We start from the raw sequence: 17,183 nt of genomic DNA on the forward strand, positions 1-17,183 counted from the left end.
TGATAAGGCCTGGAACCCCTTTTCTCTATCCATCAGGTGCATGGGAGTGAGGGTATATTTAGAAAAACTCTTCTTCTAAATGTAGACAAATACCTGTTCTTACCTTCCATCTCCTTACTCTGCATCTTCACTCACTTCCTTACTTCTATCAATTTCTCTCCCCTGGATTTCTCTCTAAATATACAATAAGCCTGTTTTTCTCTCACTTTGTATTACAATTCTTGTTTTTATTATACTAATTTACATTTAAATTCACTATTATTAGACTAAAAATCTCTGTTAAATTGTTGTCGTATAACATATCTATTCTTAACCAATGTTTTCATATTATGTCAATTGGGCATAATTATTTAAAATGTATTTTTTTGTATTATTTTTAATGTGTATAAAACTATTATTCTTAAAATGTTTTGTAATACTTTGAAGCGTTTCTCCCCAGGCCTTCACTAAAATTGGGCTTCTACCCTGTCAGACTTTCCTGATAATCAAATGTCAATAAATAAATAAATAAAAAGTCAAGAATGTTCATAAATTAAAACATTTGTTCTTGTCATCATCCTCGGACTAATACCATTAGCGTCATACATTCCATTTCAGCTATGTCTCAGTCAGCTTTGTTTACAGTCTCTTTTCTAGCATGACTGCTTCAAATCAGATCAGCATTAATTTCTTGCACACAGAATTTCCAAAGCAGGCGTATTCCTATATATACTGTCATCTGTATCTTTAATGTCTCATTACATCCTGGTACTGTCTCTCAGGTGTGTTATATATGGTGATTGGCTTTATTTTTATAAATACGAATGATAGGGTGATGATTATTTAAAAAGTATGCTCTAACCATGACGACCTAGGCACAAGAAAAACCTAGGGCATCAACAGCTGTACCCTACATGCTTTACACCGGATGTTCCCACACTGTAATTGTATTTAAACTAGTTGGTATCCTGCGTTATAATCAGAAACATGCCTGCATGGCATCAGTTCCAAATGTAGCCCTACTAAATCATCTTCAGACTTCATATCAGTATCAATTATATATATATATATATATATATATATATATATATATATAAGCTAATATTTTGGAAAATAAAAAAAATCCTTTACAAGCAATAAATGGACAGTAGAATAAAATATTTTCACTTTATTCAAACCATCATGGCTTCAATTATGTTATAATACAATAGGTTCATAGGTAAGTACTAGGCTAGCTGCCCATGTGGGTTATTTTAAGCCTAGCCAATTTTCTTCAAAGGTGAGAATCCAACTCTGTACCTTGTGTCTGTAAGGCAAATACCTTAACCATTATGCCAACTCCTTCCCCAAATAGCAGTCACAATAACTAGCCAAATTTGTGAAACCATTGAAAATGGACAACTTACTGATCTGAAATGTCTTTTGAAACCATCATTCACACTGTTTTTTAATACACAGCTGACTTTGTATTTGGGCCTTCCTTAACAATGTGCTTCACCCCCTACGTAACAAATAGAACCTTTACAGTGAACCACAGCCCTGTATCATCACAAACTGGCATGTGCAAAACTGGAGTACCATAAAGCTCAGTAATGAGGACAGTTTCTGTCACTGCGGGTCATAGGTTCATAGGTGTGTACCAGGCTAATAGCCCTGGAGCCTTTACAAGCCTAGCCCATAGGATTACCCTGGCATCGTGCCACCCGACCTTAGCTCCCAATGCCTCTGTCGAGTAAAGTCACTGGAGTGATCCCTGGGGTGAATTTTCTATTTTCCATCCACTCATCAAGATTTCTCTTGAAGAGGGCCAGTGAGGTGCTCTGCTTGACATGTATGTGAAGTCTATTCCAGAGCATGGGCAGTCTCTGGGTTATGAACCTGTCCCTCCAGCATGTTCTGTTGATTGTGGTAATGAGGTTGAGGTTTCTGGAGCGTGTGGTGCAGAAGGATTGGGATTTCTTTAGATGTAGCATTTCTAACAGAGCTGGCTCAGACATGGCTTTGTAACTCAACCAGACATTATAGATAGATTATCATTGGATCTAACGGTAATAAACTGCACCCTATACTTAACTCTCAGTCCAAAATACAGGACAGCAGTATATTGAACATGGCTGTTCTCCTCCAAATTTCATTTATCTTTTTGCTTATACACACACACACACGCACACACACCCACGCACACACGCACACGCACACGCACACACACACACACACACACACACACACACACACACATATATATATATATATATATATATATATATATATATATATATATATCAAGTATCAACTTTGAGATCATACCTCAAAAAAGTGAGTATTCTAAGAAATTGTAATCTCAGACTTTGTGTAAGTAAGTCTACATTTTCAGTCATTCAGTCTCGCTATTCCTTCTGTCTTACAACAAAACTACTTCAAGCTACACTTACACCAACAACTCACCTTTACTCCACACACTGTAGATATAGATGATAAAACTCTAAACAACTACGCTTTGCCTAAACACTATGCTGGGCATACGAGTACACCATGCCCTTGATTTGAAGCAAGAAAGGCCAAAATTAGAATACCGCTTCCCTACTGTAGTACTAAATTCTACCACAAACATGCAAACATGAAGATTCTCCAATATACATTGGATAAAATTTGTTTTTTCATCACATTATTACATTCTAGGGAGCATCACTGTGTAACTCCTCAAAAATTGCACTGGTTCCCAGTAATAACTAGATATACCTTACCCCCAGCCTCTAACATTAATATTGCATTTCTGTAGACACTGTCCCCTTGATCGACCCTACCCCCAGCCCCTAACATTAATACTGCATTTCTGTAGACACTGTCCCCCTGATCCACCCTACCCCCAGCCCCTAACATTAATACTGGGTTTCTGTAGCCACCATCCCCTGATCTGCCTTACCCCCAGCCCCTAACATTAATACTGTATTTCTGTAGATAGTGTCCCCCTCATCTGCTCTACCCCCAGCCCCTAACATTAATACTACATTTCTGTAGACACCGTCCCCCTGATCCACCCTACCCCCAGCCCCTAACATTCATACTGCATTTCTGTAGACACCATCCCCCTGATCCACTCTACCCCAGTCCCTAACATTAATACTGCATTTCTGCAGACACTGTCCCCCTGTTGCTGCCAGAAAACATGCTAAAACCTTGACATACTCACAAAGACCATCCATTACAGGGGCTCCAGCACTGAAAAGACCACCCTACAACAAAGTGCTTGGCAAAAAATCATTCACAAAGATTGTTCCAGCATCAGTGAATTTATTTCCACAGGATGTTTGAAGCATTACAGATTATCCCACATTTAGGAAAGGCTTGTAAACCATTTGACTATAGAATACAAATGTAACAGAATGCATGACAAGGGATAAACAATAACTGAGCCAATGACTGAAAACAGGTTATACAAACAACAGCAAAGGCAATAAACTGCATTCACTATGAACAGGTTCACAGGTACTTTCTAGGCTATTGATCTTTGAGGATCTTACGAAGTCTAACCTTACATTGCCATGTTTGTTTTCAACTTTCTTATTTTACAAATCCATAAAATAACAAAAGAGGCAACACCATGGATCGTTGTAGAATATTTAATGTAGATAAACACAAAACACCAAACGAAAGTAGTAAGCGCTTTCAAGTTTCAGAGAATGTTTCTTCAGACTTTAATCCATTAAAATGTGAAGAAACGTTCTCGGAAACGTGAAAGTGCTTATTACTTTCGTTTGGTGTTTGGTGTTTATCTACATTAAATATTTTGCAATGAGCCGTGGTGTTGCCTCTTTTGTTATTTTTTGGATTTGTACTGCTAGTTCTAAAGAGGCACTTTGTCCAGGGCTGCTTTTGTTTTGGTTTCTTATTTTACATACAAATAACTCAAGAGATGAGCTGAACAAGGGTGTGTTGGGACATTTGCATATTTTCCTATTCACGAGGGACACAGGTGCTAAACCAGGGGTGAATTTACTGTTACCCATCCAGTTGTCCGAAGTGCATTTCAGTCTTGTAAGAGAAGTACTTTGATTTATGTGGATAGGAACATGGTTCCTTAAAAGTAGTATTCTCTGTGATACAAAACTTTTCTTTCAACATGATTTATTTATTTTGTAAAAAAGATTAAGATCCCTTGAGCAGGTGTTTATGATATGACCAGACTTCTGAATGTAATAGGTCAAACAGAATACGGTCAAATGAAATTTTCATACGCAGTACAGAGGTCATTTCTCAGAAGCATGTATGATACTGAGAAGATGGAAACATTTGAGATTGTCTGTATAGTTTTTATGATTATGAACCTTGAGTTTTTTAAGTGAAAAAGCATTGTGGTCATACCAGTTCTTACAAGTATTTGGGCAGGTACTTACCTAAAGTAGCAGTATACTCAATTATCAACCAAATGAATGCAGACTACAGTGGGACAATTATATCCCAAGATCTGGATGCAATAACTTTAGATATAAGCAGTGCAATGAAAAAGGCCTTCCTTACAACACTGGCTACATAATGACCAATGGACATTTCATTGCCAACATAGGTTCCCAGGTCACTAACTACAGGATCAATTTTCATAGGTGCGTTGTCAAAGTGATAGTTACAAGGGGAGTCATGCTTGCCATGGGATATAATTATACACTTCTTGGCATTTAGTTTTAGTTAATAATTTAGCTGTTTGTTTGGGACAGGTCTTCCTAGGGGATCTTGGTGCTCTCTGGGAAATTTATGAAGGCACCAAGTCCGCAGTCATCTGCCACAAACCCTTAGCATAAGCTTTGACCTCAGAAGTAAATGCCAAAGAGTTGTGGCTCAAGGCCTGAACCCTGGGGTCATTTCTAGGCGATAGAGCTGTCCACCCTTGCTTCCTGGTTTTAGCTGTGATCCAATTTGCTATTCAATAAGTGACACTGGAATTGACATTTAGCTGGGAGAGTTTATCTATGATATTTGAATGTGGGATACTGCTGAGCCATTTGCTATTGAAATCCTGAAATGGATGCTGTCGAGTTATCATGTCATCAAAATAAAATACCTACAGTAAAAACATTGGACAGGCAACAATAACGAAACCGGTAATGTCGACCCGTCCCATTTAACAAAGCTGACATTACGCAGTGTACACTGCCTTCCAGTCACTCCCAACTAATGCCCCCCCACACCCCCTGCTAAACACACACACACACACACACACACAGACACACACACACACACACACATATATATATATATATATATATATATATATATATATATATATACAAACTCCAAGACCGCACTACAGTGAGGAATGGGTACATTTCCCAATCCCCACTGTATAGCAATATCCAGATAGACTGTTGACCTCACAACATTGAATGCACACTAGCATTCGCTGTTGTGGAGCCGACCATTTTTGGTTCAACCTTCCGTGAACTGGAAATTAGCCTTTCAACCATTCCCAGTTCATGTGAATGCCGTCTGACATTTCAATGGTAAACCGTGTTGAACACCTTTGCAAGGTCTAGATATGTGGTATGCAGTCTTTGCCTCGTTCCTTGCTTTAGTAACTTTTTTGAAGGAGTTGACCAGAGTAAGTAGGCATGACCTGCCCGTAGTGATCATAATTGGTTTGGACTGAGAGTCTGTGAGCTACCTGTATTCTTATATATTAATGGCATTATGATCCTTTCTGTACCCTTACAGATGAGACTGGTCAGGTTTATGAGTCTGTAATTACCTGGATTCATAGAAGCTCCACCTTTATGCCAGGGAATGACCATTGCTGTCCTCCATTTATCCAGCCTGAAGCCTGTTTTGAGGCTGATACTGATTAGATTCAGTAGGAGAATCATGCAAGTCATGTTTCAGGCTGACCAGTGGTCACCCTGGCATGTTATCTCGCCCATTAATGTACTATGCCTGGTTTAAATAGCACCTTGAAAACTTGTCCTTGGGATACTTGGGGGTGGTGCATGTGTGTTGGCATGTGATCTTAGAATATTGGAGGGGAGGGGGGTGAACTTTGAGCTAAATGTATCCGCTAGTAGATTGGCTATGTGCGCTGGGTCTGAACCTGTGATATCATTTACTATTAGCGCTGTACAGTGTTAGGCATTTTTTCTGACATTTTTTACATAATTAAATACGTCTTTGTAGTTATCATCATCTAGGTGTGGCTATTTTATTCCTCATATCTGAATGTGGTTAATTTAGTCAGTGTCCAAGTTCCTTGTTTAGTTTAGCAACACCATTTTTGGCATCTTGAGAGATAGATTTAGTTTTGTGTGCAGTGACTATTTCCTTTTGTTATGGAGTCTGTTTATATTTGGGTTCCACCACAGTGGTTTATTTCTGAATTTGAAGCTTCTGAGGAGGACAGATGCATCTATGTGCATACAATTTGGCAGTGAAGGATTCTGATTAAGCAGTGGGATTATAAAGATGGGAGGGGCTTTTGAATTCCGCCAGATCATCAGTCAGTTTAATAGAGTGGCCTTTGCATGATCTCTGAATACCTGCGTACTGGAAGATGCTTCGGGATTGAATCTCATGGTGAATGTGATAGAATTGTTGTCTGATCTGACCAGGGAAGAAGTTACAGTTGGTTAGGGTGTAGACTAACTGGTCCAGGGAGTTTACATTGATGAATTCCGGAAATCTCTGTACATACATATCTGTGGATGTGTAAGTTTGCCAGTATATGGAAGAGTATGCAGATAAAAAAATTTATGTACTAATTGTTATGCACTGAATATGTTAATTTTAGTAGTTTGAGATTTTGTATAATGGGTTTTAAATGAGATTTTTGCCTACATGGGATGGATTAATTCATTAATTAGTCAATTAACTATATCAGTTGAGTTCTGCTATGCAATTGGTTGACTGTTTTTTAAAAGTTGGGGGATGTCTCTGTTGATTATCTGATAAACCAGTTTGTTGAACTGCGAAAGCGCTCACTGTTAAAGTTGGAAGTATTTTTATGTATTCCGTGGTTTGGTTCTTCCTTATTTTTCCACACATATGGAAGAGTTGTTGAAGCCTCCTAGGAGACTGGTGTTGTTTGACTTATTACACAAGGACTCCACACTAGTTAGAGACACAGAGGGGTCCTATAGTTAGCTATCATATGATAAAGGGTTTTATTGATAGTAAGTTAGATAGTAATTTAGCATGCTAAAATAGGTGAAAACACTTATGTTTTTACTACTTGCTCCATAGTTATAGATCATTATTTCCTGAGAAAAATGAGTCTACATAAAATTTTAACTTACTGGCACAGCTTCAAGACTCTTGCTAGTGCCCCATGTTCAGTGACAGATGATTGCTGCTGAAATGTCATCTAAGCACAGTTACCTTCTCAGTATGTGGAGGCTAGATCTTCATTCCTGTGGAGGAGGCTAAAAGCCGCAACAGAAAAGATGTCTGCCATGTTATCAGCATGAGACAAATGTTAGAAGATATCTTCTTACCATAGGCAGAAGCAGACACAAGTTTTATAACCTGTGCCCAAGATACACTGTAGCCATTGCACGTGTATATCACCATCAAAGGCACTTTTCATTTAAATGGATGTATTTCCCTGTATATCAAGCAAATCATAGCATCTGCTTATGATAAATAACATTTATAGTACTGTACTAAACAATGACAGTTACATGCAATTGCAATACCAGATAGAGCAAAAAATGAATTTTCCGTTTAATCAGAGGTATGGACAATATTATGGCAATATTGTCAATAAGAACAACATTAGAAAATGTTAACACAAGTGTTTTGGTCTGTGGTCTCCTCTTATGTGTTTCCTATTAACAGAGAAAAAAGACATCATAACTGATGTTGCATAAACCACCACACTAGGGAAATGAAATTATTATTCATAGCTTTTGACTGCAAAAACAACATCGGCACAGTATGGGGCTGGCCATTAAACCTAATCTAATTACAGTAGAATTAGTAAATGCATGTGTAGTTTCTCTCAGCCACTTTGACATATATTATTGCATATTTATACATGAGTGCTGAAGCTTGCTGTCATTTTATTTCAATAAACGGAAGTTATGCATCTGAACTCATGGGATCAGCACTAACTTAAATAAAAAATGTAATTATGAAAAGCTGAATAAACCAGCTGCTGCATGGAAACATATTCGGCGTTTGATATAAAAAAGATTTACCCTTGTAACCGCCACTTCTGAAAGCTAGATAATAATGCATACCTTCATTTGAATTTAATGAGAGCTCTGGGCTAACTCGCAGGCCAGGTCACTTATCAATAATATGTGATTCAAAGAGCAATGGTGTCAAAGAAGTACATAACATCTCTGTGTATTTCATATATTCTGCACATCACCGTGAGTAACACTGATGGGGGGGGGGGTAGTCAGACTGATTCCCTAACAAAAAGTGCTTATTATTTCAGGCAGGAAGGTTTTATGGGGAATATATTATCATGTGCTACAATTCTGCATCACTATAATGTGTGACAGTGAAGTAAATTAATTAAGTGAGCTATAACTTTATTTCCATCTTCCCTACCAGTGATATAGTTATCTATTCAGTATGAGTGGTGCTGTTCAAAATATATACATTCACTAATTAAAAAATCCAGATATATTTGTTTTAAATCATTAATTATTTTCATGCAGTCTAAATGTCTGAACAGCTGCCATTTTTAAGTAATGTTTACAGCCATAGAAGGACAATGATTGTGCTGATGTCTGGCATTGTGCACTCTGAGATTATTTAAAGGCCACAGTTTTATGTTTGAATCCCACAGAATGGGGGTTATGGGGGAGGTTAGAGTAAATAAAGTAATGGGATAATACTGTTTTTCAAATTCCAGGAGACATAAAACACATCCATCGTCCTGTCAGCAAAAAAAAGCCTCTTCTACAAGAAAGGCTTTGCTAGGTAATTGTCAGGCAATAGTTGAGATTCTTGAAGAAGGGGTTTAGGGGACACTACTTAGTATTAACCGTTACTTAGGTAACGGTACTTAGTATTAATCGTTACTTAAGGAACACTTAGTATTAACCATTACTTAGGGAACACTACTTAGTATTAACCATTACTATTGTCCATACCTGGATGGAAAACTAGTATCTGAGGCACCTATAGCAAGGGATTCATGGATGCTCAGTAGGATAAAGGTAAATAATTTAAAAGAGCATAATACAGCGAGCCTAGAGAGTTAGGTTTGTGTTCTTAGAGTGAGCCTAAAGAATGAGTGTCATTTTTTTCCTCAGATGTGTCTTTATTCAAGAGTAATTAGATAATTTGGACACTTTTTGGAGGCTAGAAAATTATATTAGAGATTAGAGATTATGTTAGTATTTCAGAGAGTCTAAATTCCTCAGAAGTCTTCTTGTTAAGCAATTCACAAAGAAACAATGGGAGGATATATTTATGTCTTATAAACATGCAACAAAATCTAGAAGATTTAGGAACTTTGCCTGGAAATGTTTACATAGATATTTGTATACTCCAAGCAGACACTAGAGAATTTTTCCTCAGGTAAACAGTAAATATTGGAGGTGTGATGGGAAGAAAGAGGTACTTGAGAAAATGTTTTCTGGGAGTGCGGATGGGCAGATTATTGTGATGGGGAGATGATTTTTCTGGGTTATGATACAGAATCAGAATTGCCTAGACATAGTAAGGCCTTGCTGTGTCTAATTATGGTGTCTGCCAAAAAAGCAATTACTAGAAAATGGAAACCAGAGTCTAAACCAACTATATTAGAAGTAGTGAATACGGTAACAGAGAAAAAACAACTGGAACTGAGATCTTTAGAAAAGGACAGGAGCAAACTGCGTAGGAAAAATGGAATTGTGGGAACAATATATACATGGAAGCAATGAGGTTTTAAACAAGGCAGGACTTAAATGCGCTATGTAATGTCTGACTGAAAATGATTGGGTAGATTATAAGTGATGTATAATGTTTGTAACTGGGAGTGTGTCAGTATGGTTTGTGATGTAAAATGCCTGCTACTAGGATTGCGTTGGTGTGGTTTGTTTTCATTTATATAAATATATGATTGCTTATGTTGTAAGAGATTGTTTAATAAAGATGTTTCTTGTTTAAAAAAAGGGGCAGGAAATGAATAACTTATGTAATGTTGGTTATATGATATATAGCTATATTTGTTTAGTATAATGTGTATTACTGTTAATTTGTTAATACAGCTTGATTACTTTTGTATAAATATAAATTTGCCTATGTCACAAGTGATAATTCAATAAAGGTGTATAAAAAAAGTCTTCCTGTTAGGGAACATACACATTAGGACAGTTAACAAAACCATTAAGATGCACCTATGGAAAAATATCACATCCTCTGTGGATGCAAAGTAGCATCTGCTGTATGTCAGAAAATGTTCTTAGTCCTAAATAAGACCCTTCCATTTACTGGTACTTAGATACTAACTTTGTACCTTGAAGGGATGGCGATGAAAATGGGACAGCAGAGTTATGTCAGTACAGGACAGCTGAGGACCTTACAAAGATGTACTTATTAATGGGAGGGCAGAGTAACGTCAGTACAGGACAGCTGAGGACCTTACAAATACTTACTTATTAATGGGAAGGCAGAGTAATGTCAGTACAGGACAGCTGAGGACCTTACATAGACTTACTTATTAATGGGAGGGCAGAGTAATGTCAGTACAGGACAGCTGAGGACCTTACAAAGACTTGCTTATTAATGGGAGGGCAGAGTAATGTCACTACAGGACAGCTGAGGACCTTACATAGACTTGCTTATTAATGGGAAGGCAGAGTAATGTCAGTACAGGACAGCTGAGGACCTTACATAGACTTACTTATTAATGGGAGGGCAGAGTAATGTCAGTAGAGGACAGCTGAGGACCTTACATAGACTTACTTATTAATGGGAGGACAGAGTAATGTCAGTACAGGACAGCTGAGGACCTTACATAGACTTACTTATTAATGGGAGGGCAGAGTAATGTCAGTACAGGACAGCTGAGGACCTTACATAGACTTACTTATTAATGGGAGGGCAGAGTAATGTCAGTAGAGGACAGCTGAGGACCTTACAAATACTTACTTATTAATGGGAGGACAGAGTAATGTCAGTAGAGGACAGCTGAGGACCTTACATAGACTTGCTTATTAATGGGATGGCAGAGTAATGTCAGTACAGGACAGCTGAGGACCTTACATAGACTTACTTATTAATGGGAGGGCAGAGTAATGTCAGTAGAGGACAGCTGAGGACCTTACAAAGACTTGCTTATTCTGTTCACTTTTCATTATGATCATTTTACGTATGTAAGTAATCCTGCATCATAATGAGTTAATTTATAAAATACTTCTTAAAAACTGCAATATTCAAGCCTTACAGGAAGAATAAAGTATATAATAAGAATTAATTCTCTTAGTTTTATACTGAAGAAAACTTGTAATGATATTCAGCAATGCCTTTTTAGTGTTAAGTGAATAAAAATAAAAGATAAAGTGTTAAAATATTTCTGCTCTCTTGATCCTGTATTGAAGGTTCTTGACATACATGCATACGGTATGCATTAAAGTTCAGCAAATTTACCTCTTTTTGTCTTAGACCTCACATCAGTAATGTAGTAAGAATCAAGGTTCTGTGGCTTACAGTGCTACAGTGCTCTTGTCTGAAGCTAAAACAGAGAGAAACATACAGGATTATAATTGGGTAATTTATCATAACCAAGTTACGATATATATATATATATATATATATATATATATATATATATATATATATAGAGAGAGAGAGAGAGAGAGAGGTTCATAGGTTCATAGGTTGATACTAGGCTATCGGCTCTAGGGCATTTATAAGCCTAGCCAGAGTGTGTTTGGCTTTTGCCCCCCTTTTAGATTAGTTGACTGTGCCTCTGTATAGTAGTTCACAGAAGGTAGCCCTTTTAAGGTTAGTTTACTGTAATTCTGTCAAGCAGGGACACAGAAGAGATTCCAGGGGTAAACATATGATCTCCCATCCACTCGTCAAGATTTCTCTTGAAGAGGGTCAGTGAGGGGCTCTGCCTGACATGGATTGGGATTTTGTTCCAGAGTGAGGGGAGCATCTGGGATATGAATCTGTCCCTCCAGCATGTCCTATTTATTTCTGTGCTGAGGTTCAAGTCCCTGGAGCGTGTAGCTCTAAGGGATTTGGATTTCCTGAGGTGAAGTATGTCCATTAATTCTGGGTTGGACATGGCTTTATACGTCAGACACAGATCGCCTCTGAGTAGGCGGTACGCAACTGAGTAGAGCTGGAGTTTCTTTAGCTGAACTGCATAGGGCATCTGTTTGAGCTCCTTGATCCTCTTGGTGAGGTACTTTTGGGGTCTTTCCAGTTGCTGCAGGTGTTGGGTAAGGTACATCCCAAATGGGGCACTGTATTCAATTATGGGCCTGAGAAGTGATGAGCAGAGGGGCACAATGACCTCTCTTGATCTAGATGTGAACCCTTTCATGATAAGGTGGGCTATATAGAAGGTCTTTCTAACCACTTTGGTAACGTGATTGTCAAAGGAGAGATTGCTATCTACTTGGGTCCCCAAGTCCCTAATTACTTCTTCCATACTTAATGGATTACCACCTATGTGGTAATTTGTGGGCACTTTGTTTTTCCCAAAGGGGATGACTATGCACTTTTTGGCATTTAGCTTTAGGCCATGGCTCTGGCACCAGTTATCCATCTCTGTGAGACCCTTTTGGAGGATGCTTGTGTCAGCCGGAGAGTCAATTATGGCACCCAGTTTGCAGTCATCTGCGAACTTGGTCAGCCATAGTCCACCCATGTTAGCCTGTACCTCAGAGAAATATATACTGAACAAGAGAGGTCCCAGGACTGAGCTTTGTGGAATGCCACTTGTAACTCGTTTAGAGTCTGACATGGCACCTGTTATTCTGACCATGTGGGTTCTATCCCTGAGCCAGTTTGCAACCCATCTTGTGACATAGGGGTTGATATTTAAGCTGGTGAGCTTATTTATGATGCCTGAGTGGGGTACTGTGTTGAAGGCTTTAGCAAGGTCCAGGTAGGCTGTGTGGACTACCTTCCTTTCATCTATGGCTTTGGTAACTGTTTCAAAGAAGTCGACCAGGTTCAAGAGGCAAGATCTGCCCTTAACAAATCCGAATTGGGTAGGATCCAGTGTCTGGAGGTTCCCAATGTCTTTGTTCATGATTTCCATGATGATACGCTCCATAGCTTTGCAGACTAAGCTAGTCAGGCTTATAGGGCGATAGTTTCTGGGGTCTGTTGTGGCACCACCTTTGTGGAGTGGGACCACTGTTGCTGTACACCATTCCTTGGGTACATATCCTGTAGTAAGGCTGAGATTGAACAGTGACTTTATATGAGGGTTTAGTTCTTCTTGGAGCTCATGTAAGACACAGCCCGGGACACCGTCTGGTCCCATTGATGCTGTGTTTTTTGTTTTGGAGAGGGCAGCTCTCACCTGTGCATCTGTGATCTCAGGAAGGCTACACTCTGTTGGGATAGACATTTGCTCTTTTGGGGGGGGGGGGAGTTTGCACTGAACCTTTCTGCCAGGATGTTGGCAATGTCTGTGGGTTCAGTGTATTTTTTGTCATTTTGCACTAACTCAGAGCATATCTGGGAGTTGCCTCCCAGGTTTCTGACATAACTAAAGAAGGCCTTGTGATTATCTTTAGTGTCTTGTGCAATTTTTCTTTCGAAGCTGGCCTTAGATGATTTTATGAGGGATCGTAGTTTCTTGCTAGTACTGATCAAAGACGCCCTCTCTTTTTGGGATTTTGCTCTATCATGTAGTAGCTTTCTCCTTCTGTTGTATAGCTTATTTATGGCCGGGGTCCACCAGACAGGTCTCCTGCCTTTGGAGGAGTGAGTCTTGGTTTTATTTGGGATAGCATGCTCCATACATTCCTGTAGGTGTCCATAGAATGCTTTTGTAAAGGATTCTGCATTTTGGGCCGTATTTTCCACTGGCCCGGGGGCTTTGAAGGATTCCACCTTGGTTTTGAGAAGTGTGAAGTTTGCTTTTGAGAAGTTCTTCACCGTGGTTTCCTTGGCTAGGGGTGGGGACGGAATATGGATGTCCAGTGAGATTAGTTTATGGTCTGATCTTACCAATGAGGGGTATACCTCTGGTGTGGAACATAGAGACCCCATGTTGGTGATGACCAGATCCAATATGTTTTCCCCTCTTGTGGGAGTGGTGACCAGTTGTTCCATAGCATTTGAGTTTATAAATTCTAGGAACCGTTGGGCGAGGGTGTTTGGGCTTGAGTAGTTTTCCCAATTAATGTTTGGGTAGTTGAAGTCACCCAATATAATGGTGTTTGGAAAGACCTTCATATTCTCCAGTGTTCTCAGGAAAGCCGAGTGAGGTTCCTGTGTTTGGGAGGGTGGTCTGTAGCAGGCTACAAACTGAAAGGCAGTTTTGCCCACTGTTAGTTGCACATGGATGGTCTCCGATGCTTTGTGCAGTGCCACTAACCAGGAGGTGTGGGTATCTTTGATAAATATGGATACTCCCCCTCCTTTTGTGGTTTGGTCTGAGTTTTGGGGCCAGAAAGCATGGTATGAAGTATAACCTGTTAGTGCTGGGGTGCTCTTGGGAGACTTGAACCAGATTTCTGTTACTGCACAGATATCGATATTCTCCATACTGAGGAGAGTCTCGAGTGCGTGCATCTTGAGGTTTAGACTTCTGGCATTGAGCAGCATTACCCTTATTTTTTTTTCTCTGTGTTGTCTATGGAGGTGGGTTTGTCTTTTGAGCCTTGCCTAAAAAAGGCACTATGGGGGAGGCAAGAGCCTTTGCCAGTATTCAAAAACCCAGGGGTGACAGGTGCAAGCCATCCCTAGCCAAGCAATGTGGCTTGTCGAGTATGTCATCCCAGGCTGACAGACACTGGATCCCCTTTGAATGATACCAATACTTTAGCCAATTGTTACAATTGATCACTTTGTCTTTATACTGTGGCATCATTCTTGGTGAGGGTAAGATGCTACTCAAGGTTAAGGTCATACCGGCCTGGGTCACATGCTCAGAGAGCTCCTCTATGTCTTTTCATGTAGTCCAGGGAGGTACATCTCAGGTCATTCACACCAGCATGGACAATGACGGAGTCATATTTGTACTTGCTTTGGAGTGACTGGAGTGCTTGTGTTATGTGGCGGATCCTGGCACCCGATAGGCAGCTTACAGTGACCTTCTCCTTGTTCAGCCTGGTGAGTGGGACGTCAATGTGTCTGACAATAGAATCACCTATTACAAGTGTATTAGGTGTGTTGTTTAGCCTTAAGGGCTGTGACTGTGTGGCACACTGACTTTGTGAGCTATGTGCTACATAGGTATTGTTTCGTGGTAGGGGTTGCTTGGATCTCTGCTTTGGAGGTCTCTGCTGCTTAGGCAGATTTTTATTTAGAGCCTCTGAGTATGTTTTTGTGTGTTTATGTGTTTGGTTTGCTGATGCACTAGGTCTATGTGAGACTGGATTTCTGGTGTGTGTGGTTACCTTCTCCTCCTGACAGGCTGTGCCAGTACTGGGTTGAGAGAGCTTAGCCTCCAGTTTAGCTATATAGTTGCATCTCTCGCATATATTTGAGCTTGTTGGGAGGAGGAGAGGGTGGTCTGTATACATAAGGCAGCTGTAACATTGTCTCAAGATTCCCAGATTCACCAGCTGGACTGGAGTGTAAACCCGAAACTGACCTTTGGACATGCCTGAATAATATAGGGAACTACTTATTGACTGATCAGAAAGAACCAATAGGGAGCAAGTGCTTAAAAGGAGTATAAGAGGATGTAGTGCTTAAGTTTATTAGTGTTTACCTATGAGATTACTTATACGAGCAAGTGCATGGCTTTAGAATGAAAATAGAGTGCTTATTTTGAGATTTAGAGCAGTTCTAAGGGAAAAAGTGAAGAGCAGACTTTGTGGAGCCGGGAATTGTTTAAACCTGTTTAAGCGGCATTGCCCAAGGCTGCTCTGTGCGCAAGACCGTGCAAAAAGAGAGTTGCAGGGTTTTAACAGAGAGAGATCAAGGAGTTTGGAATTGACCCAAAATGGTCGATAAAACTACAGCTTCTAGGCAGTAACCACTCCTACAGGGACAGACATGCTGCTTAGTGTTAACCACTGCCACTGGTGAACACAGAGACTTCCCTTTAGCCCAAGCAAACACTGGCCTCCAAGAAACTTACAAACAGTTCAGAACAGCAAATCTGTAACTGATCTTTCTTAAATTTCAGAAAGTGGGAAAAAAGCAAGATTTTTTTTTTGTTTTTTTTGTTTTAGTTTATAAAGGTAGCAGAGATACACAAGTAGCAAAATATTCAGAACAGTGCAATAAATGATCCCACACTCGAGTGCTAGGCCAAAGTCAGGTAAAATGCAATTTTAAGAAAAAAAAATGATTTTAAATTAAGTGCAACACAGGAAATGCAGTAAACAGGCTCTAGATGTGTTCTAAATAATGTTTCTAATACAGATATGAACTTTAGCAAGCTGGCAAATGCCGAAAAGTAGGCGCCAAAGCAGTAATTTTAAATAAAAAATCAGAAGAAAATACTTAAAATCTCAAAAGTGGCTCCTTTCTTCTCTCAGCATTTTCTCCCCTTGGTAGGTGCTTCAGCAACAACTATCAAGCCTGGAAAGACGCCAAAACCATGAGGCAGCAGGGTTTTAAGAGAGAGAGATCAAGGAGTTTGGAATTGACCCAAAATGGCCAATAAAACTACAGCTTCTAGGCAGTAACCACTCCTACAGGGACAGACAGGCTGCTCAGTTTTAACCACTGCCACTGGTGAACAGAGACTTCCCTTTAGCCCAAGCAAGCACTGGCCTCCAAGAAACTTACAAACAGTTCAGAACAGCAAATCTGTAACTGAACTTTCTTAAATTATAGAAAGTGGGAAAAAAGGAAGATTTTTTTTTTTTTTTTAGTTTAAAGGTAGCAGAGATACACAAGTAGCAAAATAGTCAGAACAGTGCAATAAATGATCCCACACTCAAGTGCTAGGCCAAAGTCAGGTAAAATGCAATTTTAAGAAAAAAAAAGATTTTAAATTAAGTGCAACACAGGAAATGCAGTAAACAGGCTCTAGATGTGTTCTAAATACTGTTTCTAATACAGATATGAACTTTAGCAAGCCGGAAAATGCCGAAAAGTAGGCAGCAAAGCAGTAATTTTAAACAAATAAT

Source organism: Protopterus annectens, chromosome 12.part0 (assembly GCF_019279795.1).
Source record: "Protopterus annectens isolate FY-2018-M chromosome 12.part0, PAN1.0, whole genome shotgun sequence".
Taxonomy (NCBI): Eukaryota; Metazoa; Chordata; order Ceratodontiformes; family Protopteridae; genus Protopterus; species Protopterus annectens.